This window comes from Lissotriton helveticus, chromosome 10 (genome assembly GCF_964261635.1).
Source record: "Lissotriton helveticus chromosome 10, aLisHel1.1, whole genome shotgun sequence".
NCBI classification, from domain to species: Eukaryota; Metazoa; Chordata; class Amphibia; order Caudata; family Salamandridae; genus Lissotriton; species Lissotriton helveticus.
In genome coordinates, this window is record NC_136071.1 from 976342416 (window position 1) to 976360352 (window position 17937).

The 17937-nt window shown below is 45.8% G+C and overlaps 1 long non-coding RNA gene across 1 annotated transcript; it reads left to right on the forward strand.

Moving 5' to 3' along the window:
• Nucleotides 1-3100: 3100 nt before the first annotated feature.
• LOC144784700 (uncharacterized) lies at nucleotides 3101-6000 on the forward strand. Its single transcript, XR_013601695.1, has 2 exons — nucleotides 3101-4970; nucleotides 5687-6000. It is a non-coding gene; the product is annotated as an uncharacterized LOC144784700 (long non-coding RNA).
• The last annotated feature ends 11937 nt before the right edge of the window (nucleotides 6001-17937 follow it).

The following is a 17937-nucleotide window of genomic DNA, read 5'->3' on the forward strand; positions in this document are numbered from 1 at the left end:
TTATTCTCTGATTGCATTTTGTACTGTATATATGGCTTTATTGAGTATTACTTGTATGCTAATATGTGGCATTGTTGATTGCTTGGTCCCTCTGGACTGTGTTGTTGGAGAACCATAATCTGATGTTTGCCTTCTTTGATTGTTAATTGATGATTATGTATTTGACTTTGCATATTTGCTCTGCTTACACGTGGATGGTGCTACGTTTAAAACTCTTCTGTTTTGCGTTGTAGGCGCGCCTTGCGCTGTTTGCTAAGTTCCTCTGATTCAGCCACGCTGCTACTGCACTTCGGTCGCAATCCTGTACACTAGCGCAGCTCGCGCTGGGTTTAAACTTTTCTGATGTTGGGCGCATGCTTCCCGCTTCCCGCCGGCCTTCTGCTATTTCAGGCTTGCTCAAATGCTCCTGCCGGAGCGATGATTTCAGGTGGCTCTAGCTGAGGGCGCAGCTCAAGCGTCATGCGGGCGGCTTCCCGGGCTCATATTTTCACCCGTGGAACTGGTATGCGCCGTGTCAGAGGTGCTACCGCTCTTCACTGTTATCCTTGAGTGTTAGAATTTCCATCAGACGGCTGTGTCGGATTACTTGACACGCGAGCGCGCTTTGGCACTTCTCCTGCCTCCGGTGGGCGCTACGGAGGTTTTCGGACTTCCAGCCTCAGAGCAGATTGGACAGCCTCACGTGTCGATAATATTGCGCTGTCTTTGGCGGCAGGTTTCGGTTTCGAGTGTTCCTTGTGTCGACACCCGCTAGGGGGCTCCGTATTCTCCCACTGCGACCCACGTGGCCGTCTGTCGGACTTCCGCTGCAAACACGTGATATAGCGGATAGCGCCGCCTCTTTGGATGTACAGCGCGTCTGGTGTCGAGCCTCTGCTATTCCTATTACGACGCTGGCTCAACCTTATATCCTCTTTGGTGCCTTACTCTACTGTTCACATGTATTCAATGTATTATGCCTTTTTGCAACGAAGACCTGACGGATCTCTGTGTTATATATTCATGTGTATGTCCGCCTGTTATAGTAAAGACCTTGCAGTCTTCTGTGTTCTTTACTGCTTCACGCCTCTTAAGCGTTCCCGCCAGGACTTGTTTTCGCCTGCTGGCGAGATAGTGGACATGTTCCCTGACCAGTTGGGTTCTTTAGCGATGTGCGCACCAAGTTGCACTGCCTCTGTAAGTTGCGTTTCACGCTTCATGCCTCAAATGCTTAGTGGATGAATGTGTCTTAACACGAAACGGCTAGCCCATTGGTCTCACAGCCTTAAGATGCTCCAGTGGGAGTGGAGCTGGCATGCTCTCATCTTGTATGTTGACTTTGCATATTTTGGCCCAACTGGTTACGGAATTCAGACGCGACCTGAAGAGCATGGCCCCGCGCGGGGGTTCCAGCGTTACTACTATGCCACTTCAGTTAGTGGTCAGGTATCTAACTAATATCACACATTACGTGTTTACTGCAGGTATGTACTAGGTTTATTCCACATTATAACTTCACATTGTACATCAAGGGGTATATCGGGGAGTATTCCTGTCATGGCGCAGTTTCGCACTTATCCGCCACAGGCCTTCCCTAGTGGTCGAGTGCGGATTAGATCCGATGGCGCTCCGGAGGGCGTAACCCAATCAGGTTCAATTTTATACCAGTTTGGATTACGCCCTTCGCACGCTTTCCCCAAGTGCTCCTACTGCCTCACGTTCCGGCAGAGCACTTTTTGACTTGCGCCTTCCCGGCTGTAATAACAGGAGGGCCCTCGGAGTGCGCACACGCTCCTTATACCTTGACATGGCTCTTACGCCCTGGTGGGCTGGAATGATTTGGACTACAGCTTTGCTGAGGAGTCGGATATTTTATTATTATTTTACTTCTAGTGTACAAAGGGTTGGCTCCCCCTCTTACTCCTCCGTGATTGGTGCTTTGCACGACAATATTGCATTTGGACACCCTTAGACAGGCAGGGTGGGATACAAGGAGGATGCTACGTACATTAAAGGAGCATTCGCCCCAGAATGCACGCGGTGCCAAGCGGGATATTTCCGTCCCAGTGTCGGTCACCAGGGCCCCAGGTATACAGTCCCCAGCACAGGGTCGTATGCCCCATGACCGCCCATAATTATTATTTACGCATATCCTTTGGGCGTTGTTATTTGTCTTGTTTTTCTTTTTCCTTTTCCTTTTTATATTTTTCATTTTTTCTAACGGCAAGGTCAGTCTTCTTCCTACCGTTGACATCTTCTCCCTCCTGATTCTAGATCTTAATAGGAAGGATTTTTTCCAGACCTGTCATGCTAGATAGTTCAGTCTCTCTGGTGGTTCCGCAGGTTGCAGTGAACGCGATACGTTTTTTCGGGTACATCTTCCACATCTCCTTCAAGAGTTGTAAATCCTTTTTCGGGAACATGGCTAATTATCCAGGTCAAATGAGTGACCGTTCATCATTAGCTTTGTTGCACGGTATCGAGTATATATATGGGCATGTTTAGCCTTCCCCTAGATTCCCGAGGATACGTAATATAACCAGTCCTTACATTTGTATTTTCTTATGGTCATTTTTGGGCTAGACTCCCTTATGCTTCAGGGTTTCAGTTTCCGGTCCCTTTTCGGGAATACACAATTTCTTGGTCGGTTCTAGTTACACTACAGTTCCCCTATGCCTCAGGGGGTTCGTCCTCCATACGGTACCTCTTTCTCTGGCACTCACTGATGGTACAATCCTTCACATATTCCCTTCAAGCTCAATCTGGAGCTCGCCGTGCAAGAATTCCTTCGGGCACTTAATGGTGTTTTGGTATTATTACATTCGTTCCCATTACTGTCTCTGACACTTTACGATATTTTTGTGCCGGAGCTATCACCTAATTAGCAGGTTCCTGATCTCCTTACTACTGGAGGGGTCAACTCCGACTCCCTCAGACACCCTTCCAATACCTTATATTGGCAAAGGGTGTGGCGCCGAGGTGCCTGACACTGGAATCTGGGGATCAAGGTTCGATCCTCGGCGCCAGATTAGCCCGTTACCATGTGACTTGGGCGCTAGCTTGCTTGTTCTTCCTGACGTCCCCTACCTCTCGAGACCCTTATCAAGTAGCTGTACTCAGAGGCCAGGCTTCGAATCCTGCCAATACTGTAAAAGTAACCCCAGGTGGTATTTTGCGGGTGATCGTTCGCGCTTTTCAGATGTGCATTATTATTACACTTTCACTGACAGCAGCACCAGGTCCTAGCATTTCTGATATAGGAGGACCTCTACACCGACTTCAACACCCATGGCAAGGGTTGTGTCCTGCTCGGGGTGCTTTGTATCCTTTCACAAGACTTCTCGCATGTCCACCGTCAAGTAAGCAATCACCCTTTTGGTTTAAGGTTCCGGATAACATCGGAAACTTGCCAGACGCTTAACTGCGTTGCTGACGCTCCCTTATAACTCCAGGTTCTTCAGCCCGTGCGGGTCTTCAATGTGGAGAGACCATGTTAGATGGTAGATACATCACACATGACTCCACTGTGAGGTTGATTTTTCCCCACAGGACGTACGCTCTTCTACCTATAAGTGTGTGTATATTGTTTTTCGTTCGGCCTTACTACGGCCGTTGGACCGTTTTCGGCTAGTTTTTTCCGTCGGAGGGTGGATGGATGGGCTTGCGCCAATATTTCTCGTCAGATATTCCTTTCATTCCCTCCCAGATCAGATTATTCCTAAGGGGACCTCCCCCCTTCTTTCTCTAGTCTTCCTTATTGATAATGTCCTATTCATACTTACTACCCAGAGTTCGATTCCAGTTCATGCAGTGATGTTAGATCTTCATAACTGTCGCGGTTCATACAACAGGTAACACTCATGTGAAGGGGAGGAATGGGGACCGCCAGGCTTACCTGTCTCACCTCTTTCTAATCAGCATACAGGAGCCTGGAGGGACACAGACACCATAGACGAACCGGACACGGAAGCCAGAGACGAGTCCTGCTTCTTTAATTGGGCGGAGCTGGACTGGGAGCCCGTCACAGGACCCGCCCCCTCCTACCAGGTAAAGACCGCCCAGGACCCCTCACAGGTGTGTTTTACACTCGGAGGTGAAGGAGGCGAGAGAGTTGGCAGGCGAGGAGAAGAGGAGGACGTGAGCGGAAGGGAGTGGAGTTGGAGAGCGGAGATTGGGGAGAGGCGGGAGCTGAGCGGCGACGAAGAAAGAGTGGAGATCGAGGAGAGGCGAGAGCTGACCGACGACGAAAGAAGAGCGGAGGAGAAGCCGGAGTCGGAGGAAAAAGAACAGCGGAGGACGTAGGCGGGGATGAGGACGGAGGAGAGAGACCAGCGGAGGAGAACAGAGGCGGCTGTCAGGGACGAGGAAGGGGAGAGAAGCAGAAGTAGGTCGGCGGGAGACGACCCCATCAAGCCAGGAGGCCAACAGGAAGGCGCTTCGCCCAGCCACACTTCATCGAGGGAAGTGTGGCTACCAGAGGTACGATCAAGGCTTTCGGGCTGGGCGGGTTTTAAGTGGCGTAAAACTCCCTAAAGAACGCCTGACTCCCCTCCAGTGCACAACCCCGACCCTCACTCCCCCTTGCACTTTGGACCCTAGACTATTTCTTGTGCACGTGTGTTCCCCCACTCCCCACCCTGTGCTGAAAAGTAGTACAGTACCTAAACCCACCCTATCTTTCCTTCCCTAACGGGCGAGACGCCGCGACATCGTGGAGGAAGACGGACGAACCACCAGTCCCAGAAGGCACCAGGGCGATAGACGGAAGGCAACAGAGAAACGCCTACAAAGACTCACGGAAGAGACGGAGACCCCTCTTCCGTACTACAGAAAGACCCTACCCCGAAAAAGAACTCTAAAAATAATAAAACCCGCATTACCCAGAATACCTGTGTCAGTAAGTCTATTAGGGGAGTCACAACCTACTCTCACTCCTCCTCCTGATAGACGGGGCGACCCCGAGGCGCCACAACTACACTGGACTTTTGCAGGTACGCTAGTCTCTTCAAACAAGGTTTTTTCATTTCGCTTTATAACAGGATCAGAGCTTATCAGGATCTATACATTCCATACTTTTCGGTTACGAATTATGAGCTACTGTTTTGAAATTTACAAGAGGCCCTAGTTACAACCTGTTACTGCGGTCTCAATAGCCTATGGCTCAAGTCTGCTATAAAGGCAGCATGGATACCTATTCATCATGTTTGGGGATCATTCAGTTCCAGTTACTTCAGTATCCAAGATATAATTAATGGTGGTTTGTGTTACAAAAGATCTTTTAACGTGTGCCAGCGACTATATTAACCACATGGTTGGGGGCGATTAGGCCAGGGAATGATTTCATACCAAACGTTCAATTACAATCTGTTCATAATGCCAGGGTTCGTAATGTTATATGATTATTTCTGATTGTTCAAACACCTCCAGTCTGAATTTCTGTTTCACCGAGTATTACAGATTCGGTGGGTGATATAAACGTTGTGTATTATAAGCGTTAAACTAGCATAATACGAAGCCTCCGGTCCTGTAATAGAATAAAAAAATTAGCTAGCTATCGCTCCAAGAATTTTCAATTCTATTAAGGACACGGAGGCGAGGATTATCCCACCCAGTTTATTACTGAATTGGTAATAATTACCCACCCGCAGGTATTTGATATGCTGCTTAAGCAAAAGTTACGGGTTTTTTCCTGTCTCATTCCTTTCAGGTTCAAGAAAGACGACGGAGCTGGTGCGCTTCTGGTTTGAGAGACGTAAACTTCTCAGTCGGATTGTGGTGTTTTCCACGTTGGAGGATGGTGGTTGGGATTCCTTCCCCTTGTTTTTGGACTACAATTACTAATGTTATTGACTGTTGCGGTTCGAGCAAAGAAAGAGGAAGAGAAACAGGATACAGTGGCTCTTATAGGGCTGTACAGGATGTGATGTAGGGACAAGCATCATGGGAAATGTAGTTTTATTTGCATACAAAACGTTTTTCATTGGCTGCTGTGAGTAGCAAATAAAAGAAAGAGAAGCATAATCCTCGCCTCCGTGTCCTTAATAGAATTGAAAATTCTTGGCGCGATAGCTAGCTAATTTTTTATTCTTCTTTCAGAGTGCTCGACCAGCCCTCTGAAGTCTGCGGCATCCACGATTCTTCTTCAGCATATGTTGGGTCTGTGACAAGTCGGACAACTAACTGACTTAAGCCTACCTTAGTTATACCATTTTTCAGGGCATGTACCACCCCCCAATGTTGCAAATTTGTGTATTGCCTTCATTTGATTTGTCAGAAAGACGGGGAGTAGGCATCACACCATACCAGTATGAAGTAATTTCTCATTAATTCTAATTAATCCAGGCTCCCATACTTTACTTTCCCATGAATTTTATTTCACCCAACATTATTTCATTTCATATACAATGTATAACTTTTTCATTCAGTTTCTGTCCTTCTCCGGGTCATAAGGTGATCTTCCCAAGCACATTGCGGTTAAGACGGGCTTACCTGCCTTTCAATGACAGAGCTTAAAGGTTTTCAGTGTACAAATGCGCACGCGCCCCAATTTCAAGATGGAGGTTTGCGGCACTCTTCAGGCCCAAATACGAGCTATTAATAAAGTCAAAGAAGGACATTTTAGAATACGAAAATAAATGAATGCACTGCATACAACTTTAGCAGTTTCTCAATTCAATTTCTTCTATTACTTTAGAGTTTCCTCTTTCTCTTTTCTTTTGGAAACCTTTCATACTTTTGTAAATATCCCCCTTTAATTCTTCAAGTTGAATCTCATTGTATTTTCTCTTCTTTCCCTTTTCATTCACTGCATACCACTTTCTGTTTCTGCAGCATCTGCACCAAATCATTATCATCAAAACTAATAGGGCTATTCCCATTATTGGCATCAGTATTCGACCTACAATACTTCTATCAACATTAGAAACATTAGAAAACCAACTACCTACAGAGGAGAGGCCATCAGTTAGTCAATTCCATGCACTAGCAACCTCCAGTGGTTTCAATTCTTCTTCATTTTACAGACTCTGCCCTCTTTTGCCAATAATATATCAAGAGCAAGTCGATTTTGCAAAACCATAGATCTTATTGCAACTAATTCGGTATTGATCAATAAGAATTCTCCAGCAGTGTCAGTCGATAAGCGATCAACCACTGAGGACAATTTACTGATTCTTTAAATATTCAGAATTACTCCCACTGAAGGTATCAATGCACGAAATATAACTGTATTTCACTTGTGTCGTGCTTTTATGATATTTTTATATCGAAATAAAGCTTTTTTTTATATCGAAATAAAGCTTTGACACTAAATATATCACCTACAATTTCTGAAAAACTAGTTATTTTCTGTCATGTTAGTCCATTATTGTCTTCATTGCTTCCAGTGATTCTTTTAACATGATATACCTCTGGGAATTCTGTTCCGAAATAGCAACTCCCATACCAATGATCAGGCAGCTTAAAATAAGCTTAGTTCCCACAGATATAATAGACTCCAGGAAATACTGGATCAGTTCCCCCTTTTAGTCCCCAAACCCCAATTATCAAGAAATTGTGTTCACATTCACTGGAACCAATGAATATATTGTTCTACAGGGAGGAGTAATATGAGCACTCTAAATCAGCGTATAGGCTATCTATTCTGCCTAGTGACAACTTGGTAATTCGCAGCGCCAGGATACCCGCAGGGTGACAGTTTTTTTGCGCTATATAAATCTATGTTACAACACAACACAATACAATTCTGTTTTTAACCTATGGAGACAGATTTTCCCTTCTTTTCAAGACCCAGGGACATAGCAGCATGAGTCTTGCCAGTTGCAATAACATCTTCCCTTTCAGCCCACTTAGGTATCTGAGGTTTCGGTTCAGTAGCCCTTCTATGGAAATCCTGTCTCATTTTCTCTACTAAATTCAAACATATCTTCTCTTCTTCATGCAACCTGCATGTTAAATTGTCTTTATGTGCTTCAGCTATATCTATTGTTTTCATTGTTAGAAAATATTCACCCATAAACTGTGAATCTCTACTGCTAAGGACAGGGTTCATGTTTCTACGTAAAGGAATTTCAGAAAAATCACATCTATGTTAGAATAATAATATTGTAATTTTCCAGTTCTATAAAACAAACTAGCTAAAATACTACATGAAATACCATATGTCAGTGGTAAATGATGATATGTCACTCCTTCTGCTACTGATGTCGGTAATTTCATACAGACGTAGCAATCACTAACTTCCATTGTTTCTACATTTTTTTTTCTTTATTCGGTTTCCATAATTTTTAGGGAACCATAAAAGTACAAATAAAAACATATGAACAATAAATACAATCAATACATTCTGTGAATTGCGGATTCATTGGTTAAAAAACGGGGCGATATAATACAAAATGTTTCGGGGTTAAAGTGCTGGTGCAGCAAAATAAAAATTTAAACAGATGGCTACAGACGGGAAAGCAAAACAAAATAATTCAAGTTGGAGAACTGATGCCGCAACAATTAAACCAGGTTTAAATGATATCTAACACAGGCCTTCAAAAAACAAGCAATGGAATTGGCATACAATTCATTTTCCAATAATTGGAGCGATAGAAATGCAGGACGACAACATCGTAATCCTATTACTCTTAGTATAGATACAATCCATCTCCTGCGGGGATGATCATAAAATCTGCCAAATAGGACTGTATGAATTAAGGATTGTGGGGAAGACTCATCACAGGGACACAAAGAAAGATTCTTGGACCAATCATTCTGATTGGGGAAAGTAATTAGACGATGATAGATATTATATCTAAAGCGGGTCAGCAAAAATTTCTCATACGTATTCAGATTGTACATTAAATATGGTTGAACTAGGAACGTAGTCTGAATAGCTATGATATGTTGTACTGAACCACTGCTGACCTCTCCCGAAAGTCGTAACTGCCCTAGGTGGGATAGGCATAGCTTTCTTAGGTCTTTCCTCACAATTTCAGAAATGGTCGTTGGGTGATTAAAATATCTTGCTAGGTCCAGGTCTTCCAGAAAGTTCTTAACATAAGCTAGCCAACTGATCTTATGCATTGAGGCTAGATTAAGACAGTCATTTATGAGTTGTCGTGGCAAGTCACAGTGTTGCGATGTCCAAACACGGTGCCACAAAAGAATGGGTTGAATTTTAATGATGTCAGTTATGAACTCTAATCCTAATTCTAGATGGCAGCTAAAATTCGAGGAGCTTTGGGGAACTGCGAGTAGGTATCGCGAGAAGCTGGTCTCTGTCTTTTGTAGCTCCTCTACATTGGCATGGCCCCACACCCCAGCGCCATAAATGGCTACACTGATGCACTTTGCTTGATAGATTTTTATCATTTCTGGGGGGGACCTCTTCTCAAGCTTCTGGGCAAAGGATACCAAAGCTGTAGTTGCCCTCAGAAATGATCATTTTCTGGCATGGATAGCCTGCCTCCAGGATGCCTTGTTGTCAAATACAATTCCTAAATAAGGATAGGAATTTGTGGACTCCAACTTGATATTTTCAATAAAAATCGTTTTTGTCTTTTTTAGTCTGTTACCCACGCGCATCACAAAGGTTTTCCTAATGTTCACAATGAGGTACAGACTTGCCATGAAACTACGATATTTATCTAGGAGGCGCTGGAGCTGCAAAGGTGTTCTTGCCATAATCACAGCATCATCGGCATATCATAACGCCGGTACTGGGCGGCGACCGATGAAAGGCAGGTCTTGGCTCCCTTCAAGCATGGCTGCTTCCAGCCCGTTGGTATATAAATTAAATAAGAAGGGAGCCAAGACACAGCCTTGTCTCACCCCCTTTACAACTCGAAAGGGTTCTGTAAGTTCGCCCCCAAGTCCAAACCTTACTCTAGCTGAAGCTAGACAGTGCTGACAGTTGGTGAGACAGGCCGCTGAGGCTCTGTGTGTTTATTTGCAATTTTAAAAAAAAACTTTTATTTGTGTTATTTTACTTTGATCGCCGCTTCTCGGCGCAACGTGTAACTTGTTGTGCATTTTAAACAAACGCAATTTACCTTTCTTGAACGCCGCTCCTCGGCGCAACGTTCTATTCTTGGCCACATTTTCATTCTCGCTCTGGGCACCGATCCGCCACGGCTTGTGCCGTTAGTTGCGGCGGGCCCACACGAGCGCTACTTCCTGCATCCGGCCCTAACATCCTCACTTCCGCCCTGCTGGTCAATCTGCAGGTTAGCGGTCCAGTGAATTTCTTTCCTTCGTGTATTTAATGAAGCAGTGGCGGAAGCGCAGCGGACGAGCGCAGCGGGAGCGCCGACTTCGCGCCGAAGTCGTGCCAAAGTCCTGCCCGTCTGCGCCCGTCCGCGTCCGGACGGGACCAGGGGCTACCCCCTCTGCTCCCGGTTACATAACATACTCCCGCACTTCCTTACTGAGTCTGCAGCCGCCTCCTTGTACTTTTGTTCCTTTATTTCGCTGCCAAGATGCGCCGGTGAGTTGTCCAAAATGTGCTCTCACGCTTGATTCTGCCATCCCTGATGTATGCACTACTTTACCCATACGTTGGGATACTCCCTCTGTCACACACTCTACATCTATTACCCACATGACTTGCCCCGATCTGTGTTTTATCAGCTTAAATTGCCGATCTCTCCCAAAACATAAGAGAGACATTTTTGACCTCCTAATGTCCACAAGCCCTGCAGCCATGTTTGTGACTGAAACATGGCTAAACGAGAGCTCCGGCCCGGACATCGCCACAGCTCTCCCTAATAATTACACCTTTTTGGGGAGAAAACGAGCTCACAAGGAGGGTGGTGGTATTGCCATCATCTTTAAAAGAGAATATTCTTGCAAATGTGAAGATCTTGATTTCCCCAACTGTGAAGCTGGTCTTTTTAAGCTTTTACTTTCTCCTAATTTTACATTGACTGGAACTCTTATTTATCGTCCTCCGGGCTCGGCTTGTGCATGGGCATCCTCCCTCCCAGAGCTCATTGCCCCCTTGATGTTACAATCCACTAATTTTTTAATAGTGGGTGATCTAAATATTCACTTCAATCACACATCCTGCCCTATTAGTACTCATCTGCTACAGGATCTGGCTGCCCTGGATTTACATCTGCATAATTCTGGCCCTACCCATAAAGCTGGTAACTTACTGGACCCCATTTTTTCTAATCTTAACACCATTACCTGCCTTCCCCCTCAGCCCATTGTCTGGTCCGATCATTTCATCATTAATTTTTGCTTAAATATATCTGACCACCTCAATTCTCCTACTACTTTACACCCACACAAAGCCAGCAGAAATTGGAAACGCTTGGATAATGGTAAACTTAACACCTGCCTTGAGAATTCTAGGCCCGCGTTTCCCATTATCACCACTGGAGATGTGTCTTCTATCAACTCCTGGTTGATGACAGCTTTAGATTCTTGTCTTCCAGCTCAGAGGAATAAGCCCAATATCCACCATCCACCGGCCCCCTGGTTTAATGACACACTTCGACAGGAAAAATCTCGCTGCAAGAAACTGGAACGCATTTGGCGTTCCAACTATTGCAATAATGATAAAACAAAATATAAAACTGCTCTTCAAGCATACCATGCTGCCTGCGACACTGCCAGGGCAAATCATGCCAACACCACTTTACTCAATGCGCAAAATCGACCTAAGGCACTTTTTAAAGTAGTAAAAGATCTATCAGGCATGTCCTCTGCACCTAAAGCTCCATGTCTCGATACAGAACAATGTAATTCTCTTGCTAATTTTTTCATTGAAAAAATAGATAAAATTTATGCTAATTTTAGCGTCTCTTCCTCTGATGCACCTTGCTCTCATTTACAAACACCCCATTCTTTACCTGTTGAGGCATCTACTGCCATTCCCCCCTCCCCTCAACTTCATTCCTGGGACTTGATTTCGTTCCCTCTTTTTCGTAAATACCTAGATGAAATAAAATCTGGCTCTCCCCTTGATCCCATGCCTCCGCAAATACTTGGTACCCTGGACTCATCTACACTCCAGATTATTTTGGACCTTCTGAACGCTTCATTGGTCGAAGCTACGGTCCCCAAAGCATGGAAGCATGCAATGGTGGTCCCGCTGATAAAAAAGGCCAATGCTGATCCAAATAATCCATCCAATTTCCGGCCCATCTCTTTGCTTCCATGCAACTCCAAAATTCTGGAAAAGCACGTTAACCTTCTTCTCACTTCCTATGTTGAATCCTCAAATTCCCTTCACTCTTCACAATCCGGGTTCAGGGCTGGCTTCTCCACTGAGACCACCCTTCTTGGAGTATCAGACACCATTAGACGACAGGTGGACAATGGGGAGACAGTGACACTCATTCTGTTAGATCTGAGTGCCGCATTTGATACTGTCTCCCACACCATTCTTTTGTCCACCCTGAAATCTATTGGCATTGATGGCCCTGCCCTGGCCTGGATTGCTAGCTTTCTTTCTGACCGCACTTTTCAAGTTTTTTCCTCCTCCTCTGTCTCCTCAATCTACGCTTCTTCTCACGGTGTTCCCCAGGGTTCTATCCTTAGTCCCCTCTTTTTTAATCTTTATGTTAGGCCTCTAGCCTTCTTAGCTGAGCGAGCAGGTCTCTCTATTTATTCTTATGCAGACGATACTCAAATCGTCTACTCGCTCTCAACCAACAAACACCTTCCCATGTCCTCCCTTCGGTCTGGTCTGGAACAAATCTCTAACTGGATGCATAGACATAAATTAAAATTGAATGGAGATAAGACGGAGCTGCTTCTGTTTGGTCCGACATCATCGCTCTGGGGCCCGCAACATTGGCCTCAGCAGATGGGCCCTGTTCCCACCCCTTCAGTAACAGCTCGTAACTTGGGGGTCCTCTTTGACAACCAGTTGTCAATGAAGCACCATGTGGTAAAAGTCTCGGCCACCTGTATTACCATCATCAGGTGGCTGAGAAAAATCACGTGGATCCTTCCAGTAGACACCCAGAGGACAGTAGTCCAGGCCCTTGTTACATCACGGCTGGACTATGGGAACATCCTTCTTCTGGGTGCATGCAAGGAGGTCACCAAGAAACTACAGGTGGTTCAGAATATGGCAGCTCGTCTTATCTGTAATCTGCCCGCCAGGTCCTCGGTCTCCTTCCATCTGCGCAATCTGCACTGGCTGCGCATTGAGTGCCGAGTGAAATTCAAAGCTCTTTGTATAATGCATCATATCAAAACTGGCAAAACCCCGAAATATCTGTCCTCTCTGGTACAGCATTATGTCCCCTCCCGCACACTGAGATCCTCCACGCAAAATAAGTTTCAGATCCCGCGCTTCAATAAAGCCAAAATGGGCGGTCGCTCGTTTGCGTTCTTAGCACCTTCTCTCTGGAACTCTCTGCCTCAACCCCTGCGATCTAAAATCTGCTACCTTAAGTTTCGCAGGGGAATCAAGACCTGGCTTTTTAATTCCTAAATCTGTTGCTTACCCTTCTCAGCTTATTTCACCCTCTGTTTGCCCACTAGCGCCGGGAAACCTCCGGGTAGCTGCGCGCTCAACAAATGTAATAATAATAATAATAATAAGCGTCCGAGTAAAGCTCTCTAAGAAATGTTTACAGGTGGGGATCTATGCCCATAGTCGAGAGAATCGACCACAATTTCTTGTGACTGATGCAGTCAAAGGCCGCAGTCAAGTCAACATAGGCCATATGTAGACACCCCCTTTAAGCTTGCACATATTTCCCCATTAAAAGGGAAAGGTTAAGTGCTTGGTCCACGGTTCCTAAACCCTCCCGGAATCCATACCGGAGGTCCGAAATTATATTGTTATCCGCTGCCCATTCTTGGAGGCGTTCTAGTATGATGCGGCCTGCAACCTTGCCAAGGGAGTCTAGGAGGGATATAGGTCTGTAGCATGTTGGGCTATTTCGATCGCCCTTTTTAGGTTTCGCCCTGGCGTTGCAACTGCGTAGCAGTTGCTCCGCCCAGGGCGAAATCTAATGTAATCTCAATAGTGGGGACTTGAAACCGCCCCTTCTTCCATTGGCTAGCTCCATAAATGGAGGCTAGCCATTGGAAGACACGGTTGTCCATCACTCTTTCCCGGTCAGAACGCGAATCGTGGGCGTTTCTGACTCTTTTTTTAAGTCCCGCCCCTTGTTGCCGTGTGTCCCGGGCCGCGCTGTGATTGGCTGCCGGCCCGGGACACCCCCGTGACGTCATTCCCCGGCCGCGCCGTGATTGGCTGCCGGCCCGGGACCTGACTTGTTTTTCCTTCTGTTTGCTGAACCCCCAGGTGAGGTAGTTCTGCTCCCCGCTGCCTGCTTAACAATACTCCCCGTCAGTACTGCGAGCCATTTTCCTTGGGAAACAGAAACCCGTCCAGCTTATCCCTGACACGCCGAGATGAGCAGTTGCACCACGTACAAATGCTGAAAACCACATTCTCAGCTTTTTTCCAGGTGCAGAATATTAACAGTGACCCTGAGCCCTTTCCGAGGCATTTTATTCATTAGCTGCAGAGAAGGGTGAAAAGTTAACATGCTTCCCCTCCTGCTTCATTTCACAGAAATGCCTCCTCGCTTAGCATTTTTTAATACATTTGGCCGAATGTTTTGCGCCCTAACGTAAATGAAGTTACCGCTTCATTCATGTTAACCACCGTCAAGACGTGTTTGCTTTTATTCCGTTTTCCCACACGTTTTGACTCGAAAATATAACAACTTTAAATATAGGCGCAGCTTGATTGATTTGATTTGAATAAAATTTATATCGCGCAGACAATAACCCGAAGGCATCAAGGCGCCTAACAAAACATATCATTAACATAGGCTTCCGCACCACCAAACGGGTCCCTGTGAATACCCTCTCGGTTCCCCCTCACCTTACCCAGGTGCATGTTAAATCATTATAAATGACAATATCATTCACGTGCGGGCATCCCCCGCCTGCTATTTGGGTTTAATTACCCGCCCGCAAACGTCTCTTCCCCTTGCTGACAGCCATTAACTGGGCGCTGACACCAGCAGAGCCATATCTCGGAGTCCAGCTGCGGTCAGCTCCATAAGACGGGATGCAGCGCCTTCTAGCGGTCGAGTGCAGGGAAGAAAATGGAGACCTGGCTGAAAATGATATATTTTCTTACTTTGAAATAACAAATATCTTATTATATACATTAATACACAGAATAAATGCCGCAGGTAAAACATACATATACAAATGCAACTAACCCCAACATAATTACCCATATTAGCGTTTGCGTAAATAGCAGAATAAATACATAGGTATATAACACGATGCATGCCACCATGAATGGATAAATAGCTAGAAGCCATGGATAGACATATACATCGATACAAGCGCATTACCATGCATTCTTAAACACTGTAATGAATATATTAAAAAAAAGTTATAAACCTAGAATAAAATGATCAATAAACGGATAGTTGCAAACATAAATGGGTAAAATAAGTTATGAAAAATCAAGGTCCTGATACTGGCAAATGCAAATAAATTGCAGAAATCACCTATAAAAAAACAAGTACACAAATGAATAAATGAATAAATAAGTGCATGTTTGGGAAAAGTAAGCGAAGACTACAAAATGTTTGAATTCAAAGTGTTTATTATAAAGCCGACCAGATCGCCGTTCTTTCGTATACAGAGTTTTACAATGGGTTGGTCTTCTGAGATCAGGGAATGTGCCAAACGAATTGCCTGGTGCTCAGGGTTGAGGTTGCGTGAAAATTTGGACAGGGAGGAATGGGTGAAGAAAGACTGCGTGGTGTGAATTTATGGTACAGTTAAATACAAATGTGTTAATAGTAGTTTTTATGAAGCGAGACTCTTCACTTGGATGCTAAAACTGTATCTATGAGCCCTCTGCTCCAGAAAGGGTCCTCCTTTATACAGACATACTCATAACTGGTCCAATACGTAAATACATTAAATGTGAAGGGGCTTAGTCATAAAGCTGTTTAACTCAGATCAGCTGAGATTCCAACTAAGCCTTAGTTAGCCCCAGTCACTCCAGGAAGGGTGGACGCAGACAACACGTTCGGACTCAGGAGCCAATCAGCACGTAGGAATTCTGTGCGACGCACTAGGATTGGCTGGGGTGCTCCTAATACTCCAATGCTAGATGACTTTATACATTGGTAGTACCGCCCACTCCCAGGCGACTACTGCAATACATTGAGCTTTAAGATTTGCTGTTGAACGTGACCCGTAAGTGCTAAAATTACGGACAAATGACATCCGTTGAAGATTAGCTGTAACGAGTGGATAAATACATGGTTGATTCGCCTAAGTAGGGGACGTTTGGTGATCGTATTTAGGATCCGCTTTCCTTGTTTCGAGTGACTGACCCCGCACTGGTGCATTATGGGCGCTGCCCTACTGGTAATACCCGGTATCACCACCCCCATGGCGTCAACTAGCGTAACATAACTCGGTACTCGTCTCTGCATGTTTAGTTTTCCTGGCGGGGCTCACGTTTCTGTATGTGTGTGTATGTGTAGGCTGGTAACGTTATGTGTGGTGGATAAATGTGTTCGTATGGGCTGAGCTCCACCACACGCAGCAGGCACTAGCAGCGGCATGCTGGCAGATGGCCTGTCCTGCTGCGGTGCGGGCACAGCCTGCTCCGCGGCACGCAGCTCGGGCTCGGTGGCAGCTGGCCTGCGTGCTGCTGCTGCAGTGTGGGCTCACATCGACCAGCCGCACCCAGCACCGGCTGCAGAGAGCTCATTCTGGTGCAGGTTTCATTCAGTCTGCAGCGTGGGCTGTTGTGCTTGACAGTCCACGTCTGGCAATACAGACCCACGCTGATGCAGTGTAGGCTGGGGCTAATCACCTGCATGCAGCACTAGCGGCACAGTTCAAAACCCACACTGGCTCAGAATGGTCTTTGCCTGTCTGGCCTGCTGCGGCCTCAACCGGCACCGCATTAATACCCGATCGGTTGCAGCCAGTACCTGCATTGGTGAAATATATATAGGGTATGCTACGGACACTAAACTTGTGTACTGTGGCTTATGCCGAGCAGCCGCACGAGGCATTCCCTCCATGGCCCCAGATGGGTGCAGTATGGACGGAGTCCGAAAGGCCACAGACCGCACAGGGCCAGAGCCTTGACACTGGTTTAGCATGAGCTCTGCCCGACTAGCCGCAGTCAGCACCGCCATCGGATATTACATGGAGGTGCAGCGTGGGATATGTTTGACAGGCCACACCGAGTACCACTGACCCCACACTGGTGCATTATGGGCGCTGCCCTACTGGTAATATCCGGTATCACCACCCCCATGGCGTCAACTAGTGTAACATAACTCGGTACTCGTCTCTGCATGTTTAGTTTTCCTGGCGGGGCTCACGTTTCTGTATGTGTGTGTATGCGTAGGCTGGTAACGTTATGTGTGCTGGATAAATGTGTTATTTTCTTTTCACTGGGAATATCAGTTTGCGTCCATTTGAGTTTCTGTGTTTGTGCACTGGGACTTTCGATGGCCTGAGTTTGTTCTTGCCGCTGTGCTCAAGTCTTTGTCCATCTTTGTGTATTTGCTTCTGTATGTGTATCAGTGGCAGTGGCAGTGTGCCTGTTCTTTTATTTGTATGACAGTCGGTATGTGTCTCCATGTGCCTGGTCTCGCATTTGCGAGAGATTAAGCTATTGCCAATGTAAATGACAATGCCATTTATTTATCTGTTTTTTAAAACCAACACATAAATAAAAAGTTTGTCATTTTCAATGCCAATAGCTAAAACTTTTACAAAGGCGAAACCGTTGCATTGTAAATGCTTGTTAAAAATGGGTATCAGAATTGAAGTGGACCATGATTTGACTAAACCTACAGAGTTAGCGGCTTCGAGAACTCTGGTAAGGATGGGAGACCATAGTTCCAAATTATATTTAAAAAGATCCACCGGGACCCCGTCGGGGCCCGGTGCTTTCCCTCCCTTGGAGGCCTTCAGGGCGTTAATGACCTCCAAATG